This window comes from Cimex lectularius, unplaced genomic scaffold (assembly GCF_000648675.2).
Source record: "Cimex lectularius strain Harlan isolate CLEC.00 unplaced genomic scaffold, Clec_2.1 scaffold10, whole genome shotgun sequence".
NCBI lineage: Eukaryota > Metazoa > Arthropoda > Insecta > Hemiptera > Cimicidae > Cimex > Cimex lectularius.
In genome coordinates, this window is record NW_019392665.1 from 3,422,763 (window position 1) to 3,448,441 (window position 25,679).

General features: G+C 35.7%; 3 long non-coding RNA genes across 4 annotated transcripts; 1 reads left to right on the forward strand and 2 right to left on the reverse strand.

Moving 5' to 3' along the window:
* Positions 1-1,669: 1,669 nt before the first annotated feature.
* Positions 1,670-6,592, reverse strand: LOC106667409. Its single transcript, XR_001340571.2, has 2 exons — positions 6,316-6,592; positions 1,670-1,986 (listed from the first exon to the last, which is right to left on the reverse strand). It is a non-coding gene; the product is annotated as an uncharacterized LOC106667409 (long non-coding RNA).
* A 1,248-nt stretch (positions 6,593-7,840) lies between these two features.
* LOC106667380 lies at positions 7,841-16,620 on the forward strand. 2 transcript variants are annotated; one of them, XR_001340557.2, is made up of 2 exons: positions 7,841-8,755; positions 16,470-16,620. It is a non-coding gene; the product is annotated as an uncharacterized LOC106667380 (long non-coding RNA). The 2 variants fall into 2 exon arrangements; XR_001340558.1 differs by having other exon boundaries at positions 8,720-8,759.
* LOC106667378 lies at positions 10,903-12,143 on the reverse strand. The gene is made up of 4 exons (XR_001340553.2): positions 11,975-12,143; positions 11,544-11,714; positions 11,261-11,419; positions 10,903-11,134 (listed from the first exon to the last, which is right to left on the reverse strand). It is a non-coding gene; the product is annotated as an uncharacterized LOC106667378 (long non-coding RNA).
* Positions 16,621-25,679: the final 9,059 nt, after the last annotated feature.

A 25,679-nucleotide genomic window follows, 5' to 3' on the forward strand; every position in this document is an offset into this window, starting at 1 on the left:
ACATTTCAGGATCATTTGCCATCCGCATTCCTCAGCATCCCCGATAAGTCCTCAAACTTAAATCTATATACAATGGATGTTTGAAATACAGTATAGCAGGGGTGTCAAAAAAATATGGCACCCCTGCATTTTCTGTTATTTGTATGTGAATATAAAAATGACCACTGTAGACATGAGGATACCATTTATAAAAAGTACGGATATACAATTTAAATTTATTCTTACCTTGATTTTGATCTTATTTTAATTGGCGTCAGATTTTTTATTTTACTTCCTTCTGCTACAACTCTCACGACATGCAAATTTTTTCATGTATTTATTACTATAATTTCCTTAAATGCCAGTCTGATGTTTGACTATGGCCTAGTTTGGATTTTTCGCCTACCTTGAAACATCTTTTTTTGGACATGCTTAAATTTTCAACTTAAGGACATGCTTGCCAGCAAATGTGTTTTTATTCTTGGAAATTTTTCTTATTGCGAGCTTTATCCATGATCAGTATGATGAACCCTTAGTTCGGTCATTTTCATTAATATGCCTGATGACCAGAAAATACCAAACTAAACTAATTCTTAGTAAATCCTTAAATTTATATGAAAAATAGACAAAGAAAAACACTGATAAATTTGTTTATTAAAAACAAACTACAATAAATAATTTTTAACAATATTACTTGAGTATAAGTTTGTTCAGATAACACTTTGAAGTTGAACTTGTAAATTTTAATATTAGACTTAAAGCTTTGTCAAACACGTCACAGTTTTCTAGACCTGAAAAAAGTATCAAACTTGGGAAAACTTTTTTTCTATTTATTTGCCACGTCGTATCTTTCGATGTTTTCTCGTTTTGTCTCTTCGTGGAAGAGAAGGCTGTTAAACACGATTCCGGTGTGCTTGATGGCGCAGTGGGTGAGCAGGTGGGCCTTCCGCTTGGCGCTGTAGGGGCAGAACTGGCATAGGAACTGCGGTAAGGTGCCGCACTCGTACCTGAGATGCCTTGCAAGCGTACACTTATTCTTGTACATTTTCAAGCACCTGCTGCAACTGTAAAAACCTGTAAAAATATAATATTAGATTCAAATTATTCTCCTGATCGTCCGAGTTTTTAACGATTTTATCCGTATTATTTAGATTGACGCTGATAAATCATTTTCAACACGGTTCGCCAACGGTGTTTCAACTTGTAAAAAAATTACGGTTTGGGCAAGAAAAAGTTTTAAATGAAAAACAAATCGACTAGTACAGTATTTATTTAATAAATATAAATAGTAAATTTTAAGCGTAAATTTTCATCTGGACTCTGAAATTAAAACACTTTCCACTTTTCCTCCTCTCTCGACGTTAAAAATATTTGACTAGGCTTTAATTACGGCTGTCGTGCTTTCTTAAACAGTGCCTTTTGATGTCGCTGATGCGGAAAGTTTTATAATCGCACACTTTACACGCGTACTTAGAATTTTTACCACATTCGTATTTGATGTGGCTGGTAAGGTGCCAGCTGTGCTTGTAACTTCGGCCGCAGTCCTTGCAAGTCACCCGACCTAGAACAGGAATTGGTCAACTATTAGATGGCGAGGAGTCCGGGACGGTAAACTAAAGACCGAGATGAATCCGTTTTATACTTGTCTGTACGATGAGGCTTGCTTAAATGAAAAAAAAAAATCCTACCCTAGACCTCATACATTTTTATTAAAACAAAAATATAACGTTTTTTATTTTATGAATAAAATAAACAGTATCCTTCAAGTTTGAGTCAGATTTGATGTACATCTTTGTATTTATTAATTAAAGCTCTCAGTTCGGATGAAATCGCTCATGGGTAGCGCATGTACGATAACTCTGTGCCGGTTGTAATTGTACTTGCGCTTTGTCTTGAAGTTGCATAAGTCGCATTTAAACTGAGCCATCTTCCCGCATTCGTACCTCTTGTGGCTCTTGAGACTGCTTTCGGATTTGTACCCCATGGAGCAAACGTTGCAAATGAATCCTGGTAACAAGTAAATACGTTAGTTTTAAAAAGTCTCGCGAGTCGAGAATGCGAGGGACTATGCCTCACGACAAAGCTAATTTGAATATTTAACAATGAAAACTAAAAAATATAATTTTATTCAGTTGTTAATGACTTCTATCAGTGGCCAATTATGAACCGTTTTTTTTTGTAATTTAAAACCAAGACTGAATCTTAAATCTAATCTTGGTAAGTTAAGATAGTAAACTATCATCCAGTATTTCATAATTGAGAAATGATTTATGATACCAATCAATTACATGAATTTTTCTGTCGGTAGGCAGCTCATATTTAATTGACATTTAAAAAGTACTAAGACTACCATCTATTATCTTAAATCTTGGTAAAACAATTAAGGTTTTCAGTTGAGATAAAAAAGTCAATGGCACGAGCGAGATTCGAACCCACAATCTTCGGCTTGATACGCCGCTGCTATACCACTTGAGATATCGTGACCTCGATCCACTCACCTACTTCCTATCTCAACCCCACCTTTTGAGTTTTCCCTCCTTTTTGCCATTTTCCCCGCTCGTGCCATTGACTTTTTTATCTCAACTAAAAACCTTAATTAATTGTAAGATATTAATTGGTCAAGCGGACCACGAAACTAGTGAATTTAGTATGTTTAAAATGAAGTATACTTCACTAAAGCTCTCCGTGGCCATTTCATTTGTTGTCGAGAAACCAATCCGATTACACGACATTTGAAAAATGGCAAAAAGGAGGGACAATTCAAAAGGTCGGGATGAGATAGGAAGTTGGTGTCAGAGTGGATCGAGGTCACAATAGCTCAAGTGGTAGAGCAGCGGCGTATCTAGCCGAAGATTGTGGGTTCGAATCCCGCTCGTGCCATTGACTTTTTTATCTCAACTAAAAACCTTAATTAATTGTAAGATTTAATTGGTCAAGCGGACCACGAAACTAGTGAACTTGGTAAAAACTGTGAACCATTCAGGAAATACCTAGAATACTACCAGTAATACAGGTACAAGGTCAAGATTACCAACCAGTCAATTTTCTTAAATCTTGGTATGTACTATGAACAATTTAGGAAATACCTAGAATACCACCAGAAAATTATCCTCGAATCTTTTTATTACTGTCATCTGATTTTCCTTTAATCCTTCATCTGGCGCAGCTGACCTGAGAGATCAGCTAAACACCTTTTTGCCTGCCATTCTTTTACCTGGCGCCCCTCCTAGTAATTTCCTATTTAGGGGTGGTGCATAGGAATCCCTAATTCATTCTGTCGTCAACCTTCACTCTGCTAGCCTAGACCCATCCTGGCTTGTCGAGCCGACTGCGTCATAAATTAAAAGATAAGTTTTTTCACTACATTTTTGTTGTAATCGTTCATTTTACTTTTCAATTCAGTTTTCCTGACTTTTATTCTAGATTTCCTGCTGAAATGGACAAAAAAATGTATGATTTTTCCACCCCTAATGATGTTGCCGAAATTAGAAAACTCCTCGAGGATGATGCTTCTGATGATCCAGCGCTGGTTGAGGATTTTGGCGAAGAAAGCGATATAGATTCTCTGGACGAAGTAGAGCAATGTGAGATGCTGGAAATGCAAAAACAATATTGCAATGTTGGGAATGTTTCCGGCACGGATTGCGGCAATTAGGGCCATGAGTGGAGCAGCGTGGGGCTTAAGTTGGAAGACGAGGCAGACGTACTACTCGGCTTTATGCCAATCGGTCCTACTTTACGCCGCTCCCGCGTGGGCAAGAAGTCTAAAAAGAGCCAATTGGGTGAAGCTTTGCAATGCTCAGCGAGCGGCCTTGCTGGACCTGCAGGCGAAAGCAGCGTGTGCCGCTTGGGAACTGTCCAACGGTTACCAGCCATGCATACCGGTCCAGTCGAAAGAAGAAGCTGCTTTATGGGTAACGAACGAATGGCAACGATGATGGGAAACGTCAACGAAAGGAAGACACACATACTGGCTACTTAGCAGTATGGAGAGTCGCATGGGCATGACCCATCTTAAGACGGACCATTACATGTCCCAGCTGCTGACTGGGCACGGGGACTTCTCGGCCAAACTTCACGGTTTTGGGCTAAGAGATAGTCCTTTGTGCGAGTGCGGCATGCCGGAGACGGTTGAACATCTGGTCATAGAGTGTGAAATGTACACAGTCCCACGGATGAGATGGATCTATGAAATCGATGTTCAATATGCTACCATGGACACCGTGCGCCGTGTGATATCAATCCCAGCCGGTTACAAGGCAGTGGAAAAATTCTGGAAAGCCATCATGAGGCAGAAAGGATGGCAGCCTAAATATAAATCAGATCCCCTTATTTTTTAAAGACTGAGATAGAATCGACATTCATTATGCAAAACAATAACAAGGCCTGATATCCCGAGCGAGCCGCCTCCGTGACGCCCATCCTGGATACCAATCAAGAGCTCGCCAGGAGTGAGAGAGATGCGACCGTCCTATACACGCATATAAAATGCTTCCGTCATAAATAAAAAAGCAGTGAACATAAAAATCAGCCACCAAACTGTAAAGCGCCGAATGGTGTGGTACATGAAAGGCCAAGACGGTTGAGAATGTTTGTTCACTACAGAAATTTTGGAATTGATTGTAAAATATACCAATCAATAGATTCAGTCAAATCCAAATTTGCCAGAGAGAGGGATGCCAAGGAAACAGGCATCATTGAAATCAAGGCATTCATTGGTTTATTATACCTTGCTGGAGCATACAGAGGAAATCGTCAGAGTCTGGAGGAGCTATGGGGCCAGAAGGAGATGGGGTTGAGAAATTTGGCCTGGTGATGAGCCTAAAAAGATACAAGTTCCTCATATTCGTTTTTGACGATCGTACAAGCCGAGCACAATGGAAAGAATATGATCGACTTTGCCCAATTCATGAAATGTTCGATTGTTTTGTTCAAAACTGCCAAAAAAACTACCTCCCCGGAGAAAATGTTACAATTGATGAGATGCTGCCAGGGTTCTGTGGGAGGTGTGCATTCAGACGATACATTCCCTCCAAACTCAACAAATATGGTAAAGGTATTTGCCCTTGTTGATGCCAAAATGATATACACCTACAACATGGAGATATTCGCAGGAAAACAGCCTGAAGGGCCATTTTGTGTTAGAACAAGCCAAGTGAAGTGGTGAAACGAATCGCCGCACCCCTTTTTGAGACAGGGCGCAACATAACCACTGATAATTGGTTCACAGACATAGATCTCATTAATGATTTGAAAAAAAAAAAAGGCTTTCTTATGTTGGGACAATTAAATAAAATAAAAGACAGATACCAGACAATTTTGTCAATATCAGAAGGAGGGCTCAACACAGCAGCTTGTTCGGCTTCAACAACGGTAACACTTTGGTTTCATACATTCCAAAGAAAGGGAAAAATGTGATTCTCGTTTCATCACTCCACGAAACTAATGCCATTGATCAAAATACCAGAGAGCAGCAAAAGCCAGAAGTGATACGTTTTACAATACCACCAAAGGTGGAGTTGACACTGCTGATCATATGTGTGCAACGTTCAGTGTGAGCCGGAACACAAGACGCTGACCGATGGTCATCTTTGCCTGTCTGAACGTAGCCGGCATAAATTCTCAAGTGATTTCGCTTGCGAATAAACTGGAACCGCTAAAAAGGAGAATCTTCCTCAAAACTGTCTCGTCAACTTATAATTGGACGACTAGCCCGACGAAGTCTAAATACAAGTGGAATGCCGACTCACCTACAATCCCGCTTGAAAAGGTTTTTACAAGAAAAACCTGAAAATTCGCCCACCTTACCTCCGAAAAGACGCAAATGTGGCATGTGCATGGCTGAAAAAGGATTTAGAAGGATGACAAATTACAAATGTAAAAATTGTCATCAACCGATCTGCCTTAGCCACGTAAATCCACTGTGCCAAACCTGTTATTCAGCTGCAAAGAATCGTTGCGCCACATCAGACTGTATACATTTTTTCCAGTATTTTTTTACTATTATGATACTTGGTTTGATTAATTTTTGAAAACTTGTACAAAATTCACAATTTTGGTTGTTTTAGTTTAAGCTTTATTATATTCAATAAACTGGTTTGTTTCCATCCAATTTGGTGTATTTGATTTCTGTAAATCCAAGCAAAGGCTACCTTAACTGTGTTTTGGATTAAATTGATTAGAGGGGAAGGGGAGGGTAAAATAAGTAGGTGGCCTCTCAGGCCGGTGCGCCTGGTTTTGTTTCATTCAGAGGTGCGCCCGATGGAGGGTTAAGAAGAGCTAAAACTACCAATCAATTATCTTAAATCTTGGTAAGGTGAAGTATTTAGGAAATACCTCCAGAAAATTATCCTCGAATCCTCTTATTACTGTCATCTGATTTTCCTTTAAGAAGGACCAAGACTACCAGTCATTTATCTTAAATCTTGGTAAGTATGTTTTTTTTTTTACTATCATCCAATATTTTGTAAAAGGTATGTTATATATTAATGAAATTTAAAAAGGACCAAGACTACTAGTCGATTATCTTAAATTTTGGTATGTGCTGTTGCCATTTAAGAAATATCCAAAATATAAATTTATTTATTTCTTCTGGCTTTTTCCTTTCGAAATATTGCCATATGATTTTTTTAAATTTATTGATTATTATTTTAGTAGGTAATAGTTTTTAGCAGGTCAGTTTTTTCCTGGAGCTCCACACCGGCAGAATCTGGGAGGTGTTGCCTTATAATTTTCTCCGTCTTTTGTGAGGGATTTGCGCCAGTTCCCTCATGATGGGGTTTCGCTCCAACCATTCTACCCCGTCCAGAGCGGACCCAGAGCACTCCAGGCCAGCCAACACCCCCGTCACTGTCTGATAGCCCAGTGTTTCTATATTATCTTAGAAAGAAATGTAAATTATTTAAGAAATTTAAAACCATCATGTTACTTGCCAACAGCGTTTCAAGGCTTACTTACTGAGCCGAATATAGTAGAGTAATAATTGTTTCCTCTCGTTTTTATACTCAGGGCATTTTAGAATTATATAATCGGCATTTAACGGACTTTTGCATGTTTGGCAGTTCGGGGATGTCCTTATTCTAATTCTATACAGATAACTCTCCCCAAGGTTAGTTTTCATACTGAAAATAGTGGAATAGAATTTCTTTTACCCACTTCCTTCCAAAACCACGGTTTTGTTTTAAAATTTGGGTGTAAATGTTTGGTGGGACATAGGTTTTAAAAAAACATTTTTTTTTATCGTGCCGTTCCAATCTTTATTGATATCATCTTCAGGGCCTGGGATTTATAAACATTGTTTAAATTTTACAAATACATGTAGGAAGTGAGAAAAAAAAAAAATAAAAATGTATACAATGCTAGAAAATTTTAGATTAAAAAAGTGAATTTATACAATGCTAGAAAATTTTAGATTAAAAAAAAGTGAATTTATACAATGCTAGAAAATTTTAGATAAAAAAATGAATTTATACAATGCTAGAAAATTTTAGATTAAAAAAAAGTGAATTTATACAATGCTAGAAAATGTTAGATAAAAAAATGAATTTATACAATGCTAGAAAATTTTAGATTCAATCAAAGTATTAGTACTCACTCAACTGTTTGTTTTTTGAGTAGATGTCATTCCTGTGGGGAGTGCCAGTGAGGTATTGATGTTTTAAGTTTACCTACGTTGGATTTTGAAGGGGTGGGGAGGGAAGTTGGGAATAGAAAGACATTTTTATACGAGGAGTCTTTTTTTTTTTTTTTTTTTTTTTTTTGGTGAAAAGATGGGAAAAATGGGTAATGGTTCGGCCTGATTACCTTTTCAGGATTATTGTTGATTATGATTATTAAAGAATTAGACTGTAGAAATGTTTGATGTGTGGAATATGATGATTGTTTTATATGCTGTATTATATGTTTTGTGTCACGATATATGTATGTTATTTGGGTGTAAAGCAAAGCTAGTACTTGCTGTTGCTGAACTGTAGTCTTTATCCCAAAAATTAGAACACAATTTATTATTATGTAACTACATTTCCTTTTAATTTAAGAAGAACCAACAAGGAAGTACCTAGAATATCACCAATAAATTATTTTGAATCCTGCTATTACTGCTACCATATTTTGTTGTATATTATTAAAAAAGGACTACGACTTCCGGTTAATTCAGTTAAATAAATATTGGTATGTGCTGTCAGACAATTTGAGAATACCCAGAATACTATTCTTGAATCTTGGTATTTATTGTCTGCAAAATAAATAGTAAATCAGGAAATGCCTAAAATACTGGTAAATTATCTTGAATCCTGGAATTACTACCACCTGATTTTCTTTTAATTTAAGAAATAACTAGAGACCACTAGTAAAATATCTTGAATATTATAATTACTATTACTGGAATATGAAGGACCAAGACATCCCTACCAATGAATTATCTTGAATCCTAGTTGGTAATTGTCACCAGATTTTCCTTTAATTTAAGAAGGACCAAGAATACCAGCCAATTAATAGAAATAGCCATTTTTGATTAAAAAAAAACTACTAGTCAATTATCTGAAATAATTATTGTATGTGTATTGTCACTCATTTTGAGAATACTGAGAATATCAATCTTGAATCCAGGTAAGTATTATAACAATATTTTCAAAAATGAGAAGCTTATCTCAAAGGATAAGCTAATCCCCAACAGCAGGATCGGGCAGTGCAAGCTGAGCTACGAAAGGACGAGGAAGGACTCTCTCTCAATTTTGCTTGAAGGCACCTGCTCTTTTTTATGTAAATGGCAAGGAGAGTGCGTATGTCATAGATCACATATTTTTATTTTTTTCAAATCTAAATACATTTATTTTTTTGAAGGCTGTTATAATTTGTTTGGATCAATTTTTGTCGTTTCCGTTTAATTTTAATTGAGTTTGTGGCACAAATATTTTTTTTTATTTTACAGTCGCAAGGAAACGAGTTTGCATCGTGTGAAGGGAGATTCACACTAACGCGTCATAGTATTGTCAGTGAAATAAACAGTTCTTTAGAAAAATTCCTAAAATACCAATAAATTATCTTGAATCCTGGTATTACTGACACCTGATTTTCTTGTAATTTATGAAGGAACTAAACTGCCAGTCAATTATCTTAAATCTTAGTATGTACTGCGAAACATCGGAGAAATACCTAGAATAACACCAGTGAATTACCTTGAATTCTGGTATTAATTAATTAATAGAAATAACCATCTTTCACAAAAATGTACCAGTGAATTATCTTAAAACTTGGTATATGCTGTCAGACATTTTGAGAATATCATTCTTGAATCCTGGTAAGTATTGTGAGCAAAATAAATAGTATTTTAGAAAAATGCTTATACCGTGGTATGCAACTGCAAAACATCAGGGAAATACCTAGAATAACACCAGTGAATTACCTTGAATTCTGGTATTAATGAAGTAATAGAAATAACCATCTTTTACAACAATGTACCAGTCAATTATTCTTAAATCTTGGTATATGCTGTCAGACATTTTGAGAATACTGAGAATATCATTCTTGAATCCTGGTAAATATTGTCAGCGAAATAAATAGTAATTTAGAAAAATACCTAAAATATTAATAAATTATTTTGAATCCCAGTATTACTGACACCCGATTTTCTTGTAAGTTATGAAGGACCTAAACTACCAGTCAATTACCTTAAATCTTGGTATGTGCTATCACACATTTTGAGAATATCATTCTTGAATCCTGGTAAGTATTGTGAGCAAAATAAATAGTATTCTAGAAAAATGCTTAAAATACTAATAAATTATTTTGAATCCCAGTATTACTGACTTGATTTTCTTGTAATTTATGAAGGACCTAGACTACCAGTCAACTATCTTAAATCGTGGTATGTACTGCGAAACATCGGGGAAATACCTAGAATAACACCAGCGAATTACTTTGAATTCTGGTATTAATTAATTAATAGAAATAATTTCACAAAAATGTACCTGTCAATTATTCTTAAATCTTGGTATATGCTATCAAAAATTTTAATAATACTGTGAATAACATTCTTGAATCCTGGTAAGTATTGTCAGCGAAATAAATAGTAATTTAGAAAAATGCCTATAATATTAATAAATTATCTTGAATCCTGGTTTTACTGACACCTGATTTTCTTGTAATTTATGAAGGATCTAAACTTTCAGTCAATTACCTTAAATCTTTGTGTGTACTGTGAAACATCAAGGAAATACCTAAAATACCATCAGTGAATTACCTTGAATTCTGGTATTTATTAATTAATAGAAATAACTATCCTTTGCAAAAAGTGTACCAGTCAATTACCTTAAATCTTGGTATGTGCTGTCACACATTTTGAGAATACTGAGAATATCATTAGTAAGTAATTATCATAGTAAGTATTGTCAGCGAAGTAAATAGTACTTTACAAAAATCCTTAAAATACAAATTTATCTTGAATCCTGGTATTACTGTTACCTGATTTTCTTGTAATTTATGAAGGACCTAGACTACCAGTCAATTATCTTAAATCTACGTATATATCGTCACTCATTTTGAAAATACTTACAATGCCAATATTGATTCCTGGTACATACTGTCAGCAAAGTAAATAGTAATTAAATAAATTAATGTTCATCCTGGTATGAATAGACACTCAATTTTCTTACAATTCAGAAAATACTTAAAATACAAGAAAATTAATGTCATTCGATAATTTTCGTTCGCTCGCCTCATTCCTCTGCACCAGCCGGAAATGTTCCCAGTAATTCATAGTCTTATATTCCTCTGCCAAGTTTTTTCTCCATAAATCAGACGCTCTATCAGTTGTCTCCGATGCCTGCTAATTTTGTAAATTACTAATGACAGAGAACGGTAACCAAAAACATGTATGAATTTAGGGACCAATATTGCCAGGTTAATTTTGTGTAATTAACAAAACAAGTTGAAAATTATTATATTTATTTTATTAAATGTGTCATGCAGAAAGACGTCATACAGTTAGATTTTAAAAAAAGTTACTACAATAAAAATTTAAAACTACAAAAATGGATGTTAAGTAAAAATTGGCTAACTACTATTATAAATTATATAAAGGCTGATTTTCATAGCGGAGTCCTTTTTGATGCGTTTTGCTGTCTTATCATGACGATTCTTTTACCCTTCACTGCACCTAAAATAAATCGCATATTTTTAATAGGCCACGTTTTCGAGATTTATCAATAAAACTAATTTGAAGCAATTAAATATGAATTATTAATATTTAAGTTTAGGTGAATTTTAATTAACTGATCCATACCTTTTAGAGTTGCGTGAATATATTCATTAGATGTCTTATTAGAGGCTTTGCCATTTGAAGTCGCACAATTTAAATCTGAATGGAGGCCATTTGCTGAAGATCTTGTAATCCTTCTAGAACATGCCTTCTGTCTTGTAATCCTACAATTTTGTCTGGATTCTAAAAAAAAATTAAAAAAAGTAAATCAAATGTAATATTTCTCTGTTTTTCAGCTACATAATTGTATGTTATCAATTTAGAACATAAATTTGTGTTTATTAAAATAAAATTAAATAAAGCAGACCTTTTGTGTGACACTTTTTTCTTCGGTGCGCGAGGTACGTGTGCTTCTGGTGATATTTGCGTCCACACACTTTGCATTTGTACGGCTTCCTCTTTCTGCAGAAATAAGCGATGTGACGTATAAAACTGTAATTTGTCTTGCATACCAAGCCGCAATAGTTACAAGTGAATCCTAGAAACAAGTAAATATGTAATACTGCTAGATTGTCAGTTGTTGAGAGATTTAATTTTTTTCAGTTTAATTGAAATTGATTGAAAATTCATACTAGGAAAATTGGGGGAAAAAAGTATATTATACGTAGAATTACTTCTTTTTCTTTTTCACTCATTTGAAGAAAATGTTTATTTCAATGGAAAAAAAAATGCCATGTAAAAACATGAAAGTACAGAGTTGACAAAATATTTTTAATGACAATCTTTCAAAGAATGCACCATTATTTTGTGTTGTATGTAGTTGTCTCTCCGTTTTGCCTTGAAATTACACAGGTCGCAGAAGAACTGCGCCTCTTTGCCACATTCGTACTTGCGGTGGCGGTTCAGCGTCCCCTTCGATTTGTACAGTTTCCCGCAACTGCAGTAGAAACCTAAACGAATGAGAACGGTTAGTTTGAAAAACGAGATTCGAAACTGTCGGCAGAGTGACGCGTGACGAGATGGCGCAGGTAGTTGCCCTTCCTTTTTGACTTGTACTGGCAGAGGGTGCACTGGAAGTTAGCCGGCTTCCCGCAGTCATACCTCATATGCTGCTTGAGACTGCCTTTGTAGATATAACTAGAACTACAATTTGGGCAGTTATATGGACCTGAAAATTAAAAAATATTTCAAAACGATGCCTTCATAATATATCAAAAACACCGAGTCTACAGAAATTTTTTTATGTCCTTCATATGTGTTTTAAGAGTATAGCATCTTTTTCGATGTAAGAAGAAATATAAAGGGAATGAAACAATTCAAAATTATATTTAAATAATTTATATTTGGGTGTTCATGTTTAAACTAGTGGCTTCAGGCAACATAGCATGACGAGAAGCGTAATGGGCTTTGAGGGCGGACTTTTGCTTGCATTTGTAGGAACAGAGCTCGCAGAAGAAACGCGGCGTCTTCCCACACTCATACCTCATGTGACTATTGAGGTGGCTTTTTTGTTTATAGCTTCTTCCACAACTGCTGCACATGTGCCGAACTGAAACAACGGCTTGAATTAGACGAGTGGAAGGAATCGACTGGCGGGCGCGGCTAGAACAGCCTGTTCAAGTTCATGTGCTTGGTGCTCACGTGGAGCTTGAGGTTTCGCTTTCGTTTCGCTTTAAAAGGGCACAACTGGCACATGAACTGAGGCTCTTTCCCGCATTCGAATTTCAAATGTTCCCAAAGGTGGCACTTGTGCTTGTAACTCCTCTCGCATTTCGGACAATGGTGTCTACCTGAAAATATGCAAAATCATTAGGGCAACATAAGCAATTAGGTCTTGAACCTGATAGATTTTCTTTTTTTTTATTTGCAAGAAATGTAGTTGTATGTGTCATTTTTGCAAAGTAGCTACTGGTCTGACCTAAAAAGTACACTTTAAATAATATATTCGGGGGGTGACCTCGATCGTTAGTGTTGACAAGGTGGGTTCAAATCTGACTGCCATGAATTCAAATTCAAAATACTTTTGTTGCAAACTCCCGTAAAGACGAAGATCTGACAGAGGATTAAATATATAAATGCATCTGACAAACAAAACCAGTTAAATGAAATTAAATGAGATCCAGAGGTCATAAAATTTGACTGAATTTCATTTACTTTCAACTTAATCAAGGGGTCTTCTTTGATTAAAACCATTGAGGACAGGATGATCGGAGATGATCAGACTACACAAATTTTAATCAACAAAACAGACCGATTTTTCTCTATTTGAGTCAAAAACAAACGCATTAATTATAAACATTTATTAATTATAAAAACAAATATATAATTTAAATCTACATAATATAAATCTTATTTAAAAAGGTGCATATGTTTTATTTTCATATGAATGTTCAGGTTGGCTTTGCGCTTTGTTCTGTGTGGGCAGATTGTACAGCAGTACTGCGGTTCGATGCCGCACTCGTATCTGATGTGGTGCGTGAGGTGCCCCTTCTGTTTGTAGCTTTTCCCGCATCTGGTGCACGGGTGTCTTCCTGAAACGAAAAAGAAAAGCCATGTCAAATTTGATAAGTTCGAGTCGATAAGGGACAGACCAAGTTTTTATGGTGTTTTTCGAAACAGGGGAAGACGCAGAGGGCGGGACGGTTAGGGCATCCGGGGCAATAGTTGGTCACCATCTTCCGGATTTTATTCTTCTGACAGAAGTTGCACCTCCTCTGGACCTTACGGCCCTGTTTCCCCACAGGGGTAGACGTTGGGAAATGTCCTGGAATTCGATCGTAGTTTATACATACACATATTAACAAAGATAGAATTTTTTTTATGGTCATGGGCTCTCTAATTTTATTTTAAGTCATGGAAATGTGTTTCATCGGATAGTGTTTCGATCGTATCAATGAAAAAGTGTTTTCGCGCTATGTGTATTTTCAGGTAGGCTTTCCTCTTGCATTTGAACGGGCAAAAGCTGCATGATTGTTCCGGCTCTCTGCCGCATTCGTATCGGAGATGCCGCGTCAGATGATACTTCTGCTTGTAGCTCCTGTTGCAATTTTGGCAATAGTGTCTACCTGTAAGCGAAAAAGAAAAAAAAGGACCATGTCAATATTCTCACTGTAGAATTGATTCCAGTAGCTGCAATCACACAGAACAGAAAGTAAAAACAAAAAATCAGCAAAAGACAGTAAAGACGTAAGAAAGAACCTTAATCTTGCAGACTGTCTGGTTGATAAACACGTATCTAGTTGAAATGAACTACTGCTTCAAAATGAAAATGAAAGGATGGCCATTACTCTGAATCAACAGCTAAAGTTGGGTCTAGTTAAACTTGGTAACTACCGGTGAAATGACTAGCTAACCAAAGTCAACAGCTGTAAGAGGATTTTATGAACTGTAGGCTAAGAAAATCATCTTGAAATAAGATCAAAACTGTCTCACCACATTTTAAGGATTTGGGTTATGAACATAAACAAATAGTATTTAAAAAAAAATTTATTTTGAACATACAAAGTTCACAACTATTGTTGATACAGGTCGAAAAAAAAATCGGAATGCTTAAAACCCATATGGGCCTTGAGCGTGCTTTTGAGCTTTGCTCTGTACGGGCAAAGTTTGCACGGGAACTGAGGCTCTTTTCCGCAGAATTTAAAGTGTTGAGTGAGGTGCCCCTTCTTCTTGTAGCTTTTCCCGCATTTGGTGCACGGGTGTCTTCCTGGAATGAAAAAGACCGTGTCAGATTTGATAAGCTTAGGTCGATATGGGACAGACCGAGTTTTTATGGTGTTTTTCAAAACGGGAGAAGATGCAGCGCTGGCTGGCTAGGGCAATAGTCATCTTCTTCTGCACCTGTCCTTGCAGAAGTTGCACCTGTTTCCCCACTGGGGTAGACGTTAGGAAATATCCTAGAATTTGATCATTTTACAGGTCCGATTGACCAAATTACTCCTTTTAATTAATTAACATTTTTAAAATTAGGTTGAGATGGGAGTTGGTGTCCGAATGGATCAAAGTCACGATAGCTCAAGTTAGAGCAGTGGCGTGTTAAGGTCGTGGGTTCGAATCCCGCTCGCGACACTAAATTAAATATAAACATATATAAACTAGGTAAAATCTTTTTGACTTTTTTTATGTTCATGAGATCTGGCTTTATATGTCGTGGAAGCAAGATTTATCGGATAGTTTTTAGATCGTATCGGCAAAAAAGTGTTTTAGCGCTATGTGTGCTTTCAGGGAAGATTTCCGTTTGCACTTGAACGGACAAAAGCTGCATGATTGTTCCGGCTCTCTGCCGCATTCGTATCGGAGATGCCGCGTCAGATGATACTTCTGCTTGTAGCTCCTGTTGCAATTTTGACAAAAGTGTCTATCTGTAAATGAAAAAGAAAAAAAAAGGACAGTGTCAATATTCTCAGTTTAGAATTGATTCCAGTAGCTGCAATCGAAAGCGAAACGCAAATTACAACAGAAAAGATAATATCAATAAAAAGTCAGCAAAAGACAAAAGGCATTATTGAAATCCAAGTCAAGTTTAATTATGAGTATTGAAATTAAAAAAAAATCTCAAACTTCTCTTATGCAAGTCCTAAATGAAAGAAACCTAACAAAAATGAAAAATGGCCTACTGATTGCTTTGGTCAGAAAAAATAAAACAATGTTTGCATTTTTGTTCCTGTCTGTAAAACACCAATTTTATGTGGTACATTTTATTTTGTCACTGTTTACTTTTTCAACGAGGGAAAAGGTTAAGGAAGAACATTAATCTTGAATATGACTGTCAGGTCGTAGATTGTGTTTAGTTAAGACTAGTAAATGCAGTACGATTGCGATAAACTAGTCGAACCCAGCTTAAAGATGAAGACGCTCTACTCTGAATCAACTTGGCAACGGTGAAGGTCAACAGTTGAGTGAGGAATATACTGCAGGCCAAGAAAAACATCTTGAAATCGCATCAGAACTTTCTCGGTACTAGTAAGGTCTTTGGTTATGAACTTAAACAAACAGGATTTAAAAAAAAAATCTATTTTACAGTACAAAGTTCACAAATATTGTTTATTGTTATATATATTGTTTGAAAAAAATAAATTAAATAAAATCAGAATGCAGAAGTTGTACCTTATCTAGACTTTGCCCGATGCTATTTCCCCACTAGGGTAGACGCCGTAAAATGACCTGGAATTAAATCGTAGTATATACATTTAAACAGAGATTGGATCGTTTGGCTTTTTTTTTTTTGTAGCCCTCTGATTTTAAATTACGGTATGTTGTATTTATAGTGTTTTAGCGCTATATGTGTTTTCAGGTTGGATTTCCTCTTGCACTGGAACGGGCAAAAGCTGCATGACTGTTCCGGCTGTTTGCCGCATTCGTACCGGAGATGCTGCATCAGATGTGACTTCCTCTTGTAGCTCCTGTCGCAATTTTGGCAAAAGTGTCTAGCTATAAATGAAAAAGAAAAAAAAAACAATGTCAATATTTCTCACTGTTTATTAGTTCCAGTAGCTGCAATTACAAACAAAATGCAAATCACAACAGAACATATCGACAGAATTAAAAAAAAAAAAAATTAATTTATGTGTATCATAAAAAAAATCCCTTTCACACTTCTCTTTTTCAGTCCAAAATTGGAGAAAACTAACAAAAAAGAAAATGGTCTTTTGGTAAGTGCAGATAGAAAAAATAAAACATAAATCTACTATAAAATTATTTATCTTATATTGTTAAGTTTTATTTTCTATATGGTGTTTGTGGCTGGTAGCAATATACTTTATTTTTGACAGTTTACTTTTTCAAAGAGGAAAAAAGTAAGAAAAAACAATTAATTAAGGTTTTTAGTGAGATAAAAAAGTCAATGGCACAAGCGGGATTTGAACCCACGATCTTCGGCTAGATACGCCACTGCTCTACCACTTGAGCTATCGTGACCTCGATCCACTCGGACACGAACTTCCCATCTCAACCCCACCTTTTTAATTTTCCCTCCTTTTTGCCATTTTTCAAATGTCATGTAATCGGATTGGATTCTCAGCGACAAATGAAAATGGTCATAGAGAGCTTTAGTGAAGTATACTTTATTTAACTTCATTAAATTCACTAATTTCGTGGTCCGCTTGACCAATTAATATATTACAATTAATTAAGGTATTTAGTTGAGATAAAAAAGTCAAGGGCACGAGCGGGATTTGAACCCACGATCTTCGGCTTGATACACTGCTGAAGGACACCAACTTCCCATCTCAACCGCACCTTTTGAATTTTCCCTCCATAAAAAAAATGGAAAAAGGAGGGAAAATTAAAAAGGTGGGGTTGAGATGGGAAGTTAGTGTCCGAGTGGATCGAGGTCACGATAGCTCAAGTGGTAGAGCAGCAGCGTATCTAGCTGAAGATCGTGGGTTCGAATCCCGCTTGTGCCATTGACTTTTTTATTTCAATTAAAAACCTTAATTAATTGTAATATATTAATTGGTCAAGCGGACCACAAAATTAGTGAATTGAATGTAAGAAAGAACCTTAATCTTGAAGATGATTGTCAGGTTGTAGATAGTGTTTAATTAGAGTAGTAAATATGGTAAGATTGCGCTAAACAGATAGCTAGTTGAAATCAACTACTGCCTCGAGATGAATATGAAAGGATGGACAATAATCCGAATCGACTGTTTAACTTGGGTCGAAGTAAATTTGCAGGTGAACGGACGTAACCAAGTTCATAAGTTGAACGGGGATATTATGAAGGAGTAGACTGAAGGCTAAGAAATACACGAAAAAGGATTGGAACTTTTTCACTAGTTTTCCCTTCAAATTAAGGACTTTGGTTATGAACATAAACAAACAGTATTAAAAAAAATCTATTTTAAACATACAAAGTTCAAAACTATTGTTGATGAATGTCGAAAAAAAATTCAGAATGTTTAAAACCCATATGGGACTTGAGGGTGCTTTTGTGCTTCGCTCTGTACGGGCAAAGTTTGCAAGGGAACTGAGGCTCTTTGCCGCACTCGAGTTTGAGATGTCGTGTCAGGTGATCTTTCCTCTTGTAACTCCTCGTGCACTGAGGACAACAGTACCTACCTGAAAGAAAAAAGAAAAAAGTGTCAAAACAGGCACAATCGACAAAACTGTGACAAGTAATTGTTTTTAAAAAAAGTGCATTTTTAAGTACATGAAGTTTTATTTGTATGATTTTTTTTAATACAAAGTGTTAAAAAAAAATTCTCTGTAAATATGCTAGTTTAGAATTTGTGCATGTTTGAGTGCAACGTGAGATTTGAGGGTGCATTTCTGTTTCGCCTTGTAAGGACAGAATTGGCAGGCGAATTTCGGCTCCTTTCCGCACTCAAGATTCAAATGCCTGCGCAGATGAACCTTCCGCTTGTACGTCCTGAAGCAATTCGGGCAAGCATATCTCGCCTTGGCTATAAAAGAAAAAAAGAACAGAAGTCTGTTAGCAAGTTGATTTATCCTAGGGGTACTAGGCAGGAATGGGGAAGAAAAGAAACAACCGAGACACCTGACAATTTTTCCATTTAATTAAGATTCTTAAGAACAAAGTCCATATTGACACCGTGTTTGTGGCTGATGTGAGATTTTAGGGTGCATTTCTGCTTCGCCTTGTAAGGGCAAAATTGGCAGGCGAATCTCGGCTCCTTTCCGCACTCGAAGTTCACATGCCTGGTCAGGTGGTCCTTCCGCTCGTACGACCTGAAGCAATTCGGGCAACCGTACCTCATTTTAGCTATAAAAGAAAAAAAAGACCAAAAGATCATTAGCAAGGGTTGGGAAACGACAGAAACTACCGAGACACTCAACATTTTTTTTGTTCATTTATTTAAGATTCTTCAGAACAAATTCCATACCGACGCCATGTTTGATGCCGATGTGCGTTTTAAGGGCCGTTTTCTGCTTTGATTTGTAAGGGCAGAAAGTGCAGGCGAACTTGGGCTCCTTCCCGCATTCCAGGCTTATGTGGCGTGACAGGTGGGTCTTCCTCTTGTAACTCCTTGGACACAATGGACACTGGTAACGCCCTAGAATAAAAACAAAAATTAGACAGAGAAATATACACAACTCGGTTAACAAACATCTAGAAAAAAAGTATGATAAGTAGCACATTGATAACTTATTTTGAATTTAAAGAAGGCAACTTACTTATTTTTGCCCTCAGCCGGTCTGGAGGTTGTCTTCAGCTTGGGATGGCAATAGTCAGAAGCATATGCAAGTATGAAAACAGACGATGCTTAAATGAAGCGTGAGAGGACATAATGTTAGCCTAGAGTTTGCCGGATAAAAGGGGAAATTTTAAAACAAGTTGAAACAATTGAGTTTAAATTATGAGATTTCTCTGTGTAGTGCACAGGGTACACCTGCTTTAATATCAAGACCAAAATCAAAAAAGTTTTTCGGTCGACTGGTCTGCCAAGTTTTGGTTAATTTTATATCTAGAAGACAGAAGTGTATCAATTTCAAGCTCTCGTGCCATCCTCATCACAGAAGTTATAGAAATCTTAAATGCCTCCTTGATAAATAAAAATGACACAAAAATCTAATCTAGAGAAACGATCTTAAGAAAAGAAAGTAGTATCATTGAACTAATTTTTTTTTAGCGTGGTTCCCACTAAAAATTTACTTTCTCCAAATGTTCAAAAATTACATATATTCCCCATCCCCCTGGAATTCTCACTCTATCCTATGTTACAAAAATTACCCTTAAAATATTAAGAAGTTTAGGTCAAGAACCAAAATTTCCCACCTTCAGAATAATAACTTTATAATCCATGAAAAATCAACTTTAATACAAATTCACTAATTTCGTGGTCCGCTTGACCAATTAATACATTACAATTAATTAAGGTTTTTGGTTGAGATGAAAAAAAGTTAACGGTATGAGCGGGATTCGAACCCACGATCTTCGGCTAGATACGCCGCTGCTCTACCACTTGAGCTATCGTGACCTCGATCCGCTCGAACATCAACTTCCTAACTCAACCCCACCTTTTGAGTTTTCCCTCCTTTTTGCCATTTTTCAAATGTCGTGTAATCGGTTTGGATTCTCGACGACAATTGAAATGGCGACGGAGAGCTTTAGTGAAGTATACTTCATTTTAATCATTAAATTCACTAATTTCGTGGTCCGCTTGACCAATTAATACATTACAATTAATTAACCGCTCGTGCCATTTACTTTTTTTCATCTCAACTAAAAACCTTAATTAATTGTAATTTAATACAAATTTTAAAAAAATTTGATAATCATAAAAGTATAATTAAATTACATCAAGTAAATATAATTTAATTGAGAAATACAATAAGTTACTCAGTAATGATACTCTGATATAAATATTACTCAAGCACTCGTTTTTCACTCGCAATCAGTCAGATTGAGATATCAGGGCCATCGGAGTATCAGTCGGCATTGAATACTGTCAGGAGTGTGCTTGAGGAAAGAAAAGTTTCTCTATTGATAGGTTGAAAAATTCCAAGTTCTCCGTGGTTGAACAAATTTATTCAATTTAGTAAATTACATGGACGTTTCGGGCTCCTGGCCCATCATCAGAAACTAAAAATAGAGAAATCTCATGGTATAATTCCCAATCCATCACTAATTTTCAATTTTTTAAATAAAAGTATTTATACCTGGAAAAATAATATATATGTATCATGGCATAGTCCATGATATTTCTCTATGTTTAGTTCCTGATGATGGGCTAGGAGCCCGAAACGCCATTTAATTTACTAAATTGAATGAAGGTTTTCAACCACGGAGAACTTGGAATTTTTCAACCTATCAATAAAGATATGAACCTTGGTAATATATAAAAAAAGAAAAGTTAATAAAGACTTGGAATTCAAAGCAACAAAAACAAGCCAGTGCCATTCAAGAAGAAGAAATAGCACAACGTCCTCAGTTGGTGTGAAGGTTTGTGCGGGCTAAGATTCGTTCTTCTGGAAGAGGAAAAGCCTGGTGGATACGAGTGCTTAACAAGGATCTGGTAAAAAAAGCTCAATGATGAGCTGGAGAATCTTAATGGTCACGATGCATAGGTCGTTTTAACAGTTTTAACCCTTAAAGGATTGGAATGACCAGAGAGTGAAGAGTGGAAAACTTATGTTAATTTTATGCTGGACTAAGGACACATAGAAAGGAGTATTTAGATGCTTTGGTCGAGTATATTTTCATACAGTGAGTTCATGTTGGATCTGTCTAACGAGTCGAGGAAGAAGTTTAAGTATATTAAGTACTTGTTTAAGTCTAGTATGGAGATTCCAAGACTTCAAGCGAGCACTGTTTATTATGGGCAGAGCAGAATTGGGCAAAATCTAACTAATTCAATCATGATTAAGAATTCTGATTGAGTTTAATCATGACTGAATTTGTCATGAGTAAATTAATCATTATATGATTTAATCATAATTAATTCAATCATGAGGTATGACTAAATCATATAACGATTAATTTACTCATGATTAATTCAATCATGATTAAACTTCAATCAAAATTCGTAATCATGATGGAATTAGTTTGATTTTGCCCATCTCTGGCTACAATGACCAACTTACCAAAATCCAACCGACTCCGGATAAAAATTTTGAGATGAGAGTCGTGCTTAAGGCCAACCTTCAAAAAGTGTTATCATAAACGAAAACCAAGTTACATAATTATTCTACATGTCTGTTTTATTACAATCAAGACCCCTAGATGGTGTATTTTCCAAATAATGTAGAAATCTCTCCTTTTAAGTGGTATAAATTTTAATTCAAAGAAATATTTTTTCCATTGATCGGTTATGTAAACATATTTACTTTTCAAAGCATAGCTTGTTATAGGATTTTTTTATTTTATTATTATTAAGATATCGATTAACGGTCACTAATCTCTACATATTTTATTATTATTATTATCATCATTATCATTATTTTTGGCTTTTCATAACGATGGAGTTTTACTTACAATTGGAAGATTGATTTTTGTTAAATAAGATGAAGGATTTTCGTTTTGATGAAATAAATTTGTTAGAAATTTTTTTTAAAAGTGATGGAAGTGTATTTTTCATTTGTTGAGCACCCATTTGAACATGATTTAACGAAATTTAGTCATGACTAACTATATTGTGACTAAATTAGTCATGCCTCGTATTTAATTACTAGTCATGACTAATTTAGCCATCAATCACATATGGCGACTAATGACTAAATTAGTCACTTACTACCAATCATGACTAACGGTCTGAGTGATCAATCATTAATCATTAGACATGACATGACAAATTTTTGCCCAACACTGGGGCAGGAGAACACAGCTAAGGTATGCAGGAGGAAGGATTTCTCACCGTATCCGCCATGGATTTAGTCAAAGTTCAAGGGTAAAGTGAGATTGGAAGGAACGAAAGTCAAGGACCAGAAATTCTCCAGGGGGTGGTAATAAGTTTAATATAATAATAATAATAATTATGATTAAAAGTATTATTTGTGCCAGTCTTGATGGCAAAATAGGCCAACACTTACGCCACACTTTAAAGCAGTGCGGGTTTAGCCTATTGGAAAAATCTGGCTGGGCCTGTACATTATTTTTCAATTTATTTAAAGCTTAAAAATAATGCATTGCCTTGACTTTCTATGAGCTTGTTTTCTCTTTGTACTTAAAAGGATGGTATAGCTTCAATCAGGGTTTAAAAATTAAAAAGTAAAATGTAAGAACTAGCTTTAATTTAAAATAAAATAAAATAACAGTTATAATCTTTCGAGATAAAACTGTGGGTTGAACTTGAAGTCGTCGAGCTTTTGTGTGATGACGACTGTTTTTTCATCCACCTTACTAAAAAATAAAAAAAAAAGAGGAAAAACGTTACGACGAAGCTCTCATTTAAACAGACAGATTTACTCACATGTTGTGCTTGAGAAAGACGTGACGTTTTAAATTGTGCTTCAGCCTGGATTTGTAAGAGCAGATGTTGCAGCTGAAGCTCGGCTCTTTCCCGCATTCGAACCTCAGATGACTCAGGAGATGGCATTTCTGTTTGTAGCTCCTCGTGCACTGGGGGCAATGGTGTCTGGCTGTGGAAAGAAAATTCGTTAGTAAAAATCGAAGCTATCCCTTCAAACGGTGTAGATCGGGTAGAAATTAAACATTCCACAAATATTAAAGTAGTTATTTATTACGATGAGAAAAAGGACATGTGAGTCCAGCTAAATAAAATCCTAACCAATCCATAGGTTGCTCTAGTGGAAATAACAAAGTTGGGGGGGGGATCTACTGGGTTTACATTACACGGGCATTTTTTTAATTATTATTTTTAATTACGCCCTAGACAACAATGTTTGAGTGCTTCAGTGCGATGTGACTCTTCAGAGAAGACTTGAGTTTCGTCTTGTACGGACAGAACTGGCAGAATAACTTCGGCTCTTTGCCACACTCCACCCTCAAGTGGGCCAAAAGATGGCATTTCTGCTTGTAGCTCCTGGGGCATTGTGGACACTGATACCTTCCTGGAAAAATAAATTGGATCAATAAAAACCCAGTTTGGTCCAAAGAAGAAAAAAGAAGAAGAAAAAGAAGAAGAAGAAGAAGAAAAAGGATTTAGAACAAACGACAAATTTGTTATTGTACCATTTTTTATCTATTTATCATCAACAAATTAAATTTTACATGTTCTTTGTCCAGTTAATTAATAGTTCGAATTAAATAAAAATTATATAAAACTACTTTTTAAAATTAATTACACTTAAATATTAATCTTAGTATGCTTCAGCGCGATGTGAGTCTTTAGAGAAGACTTGAGCTTCGTCTTGTAAGGACAGTACTGACAGAATAAATTCGGCTCTTTGCCACATTCCACCTTCAAGTGGGCCGTAAGATGGGATTTTTGCTTGTAGTTCCTGGGACATTGCGGACACTGAAACCTACCTGGAAAAATAAACAGTTGGATCGTTAAAACCCAGTTGTCTGCAAAAAAAAATTCAAACAAGCAAAAAGTTATTGTACCATTTTTTAAAATCTGTTTATCGTTAAAAAATTAAAAATATACGTATATAAAACTATATATTTTTTTTTAATATTATGCTTAGGTACCAATCGTAGTATGCTTCAGTGCGATATGAGTTTTCAGTGTGGACTTGCGCTTCGCCTTGTAAGGACAGTACTGGCACAATATCTTCGGTTCTTTGCCACACTCCAACTTCAGGTGGGCCGTAAGATGGGATTTCTGCTTGTAGCTCCTGGGGCATTGCGGACACTGGAACCTTCCTGAAACAATAAACAGTTGGATCATTAAAAACCCACTCTAGTCTGCAAAAGAAAAAAAAAAAGGATTTAAAACAAGCAAAAACTTTGTTATTGTACAATTTTTCAAAAAATCTGTTTATCATCAAAAAATTAAACATATACATATATAAAACTTTTTTTTTTTTTAAATATTATTACGCTTAGATATCAATCTTAGTATGCTTCAGTGCGATATGAGTATTCAGTGTGGACTTGCGCTTCGCCTTGTAAGGGCAGAACTGGCAGAATAAATTCGGCTCTTTGCCACATTCCACCTTCAAGTGGGCCGTAAGATGGCATTTCTGCTTGTAGCTCCTGGGGCATTGCGGACACTGGTACCTTCCTGGAAAAATAAACAGTTGGATAATTAAAAACCCACTCTTGTCTGTAAAAGAAAAAGAAAAAAGGATTTACAACAAACAAACACTTGTTGCATAATTTTTTAATTTTTAATCTATCATTGACAAATTAAATTTTTCATGTTCGTCGCCGAGTTAATGTTAATAATTATTACTTTAAATTAAAAAATTACATTAAAGTTTTTTTTAAATTATGCCTAGATATTAATCTTAGAATGCTTCAGTGCGATGTGAGTATTCAATGTGGACTTGCGCTTCGTCTTGTAAGGGCAAAATTGGCAGGATATCTTTGGCTCTTTGCCACATTCAAATTTCACATGGGCCGTAAGATGGCATTTCCGTTTGTAACTCCTGGGACATTGTGGACACTGGAACCTGCCTGGAACAAACGTTAGGATCATTAAAACCCCAGCTTCTGCAAAAGAAAAAAAAAACAAGCAAACGCTTTGTTACTGTACCATTTTTTTATCTGTTTATCATCAAAAAATTAAATTTTACATGTTCCTTGTCCAGTTAATATTTATAATTAATAGTTCAAATTAAAAAAAAAAAAAAAATTATACGAAACTTTTTTAAAATTATTACGCTTAGATATCGATTTTAGTATGCTTCAGTGCGATGTGAGTATTCAGGGAGGACTTGTGCTTCGTCTTGTAAGGGCAGTACTGGCAGAATATCTTTGGCTCTTTGCCACATTCCACCTTCAGGTGGACTGTAAGATGGCACTTCTGCTTGTAGCTCCTGGGACATTGCGGACACTGGAACCTGCCTGGAACAAACAGTTGGACCATTAAAAACCAATCTTGTCTGCAAATGAAACAGGATTTGAAAAAGAAAAAAAAAACTTTGGTGGTCTACCATTTTTTATTCGTTAAAATGTGATCAAAACTACACATTA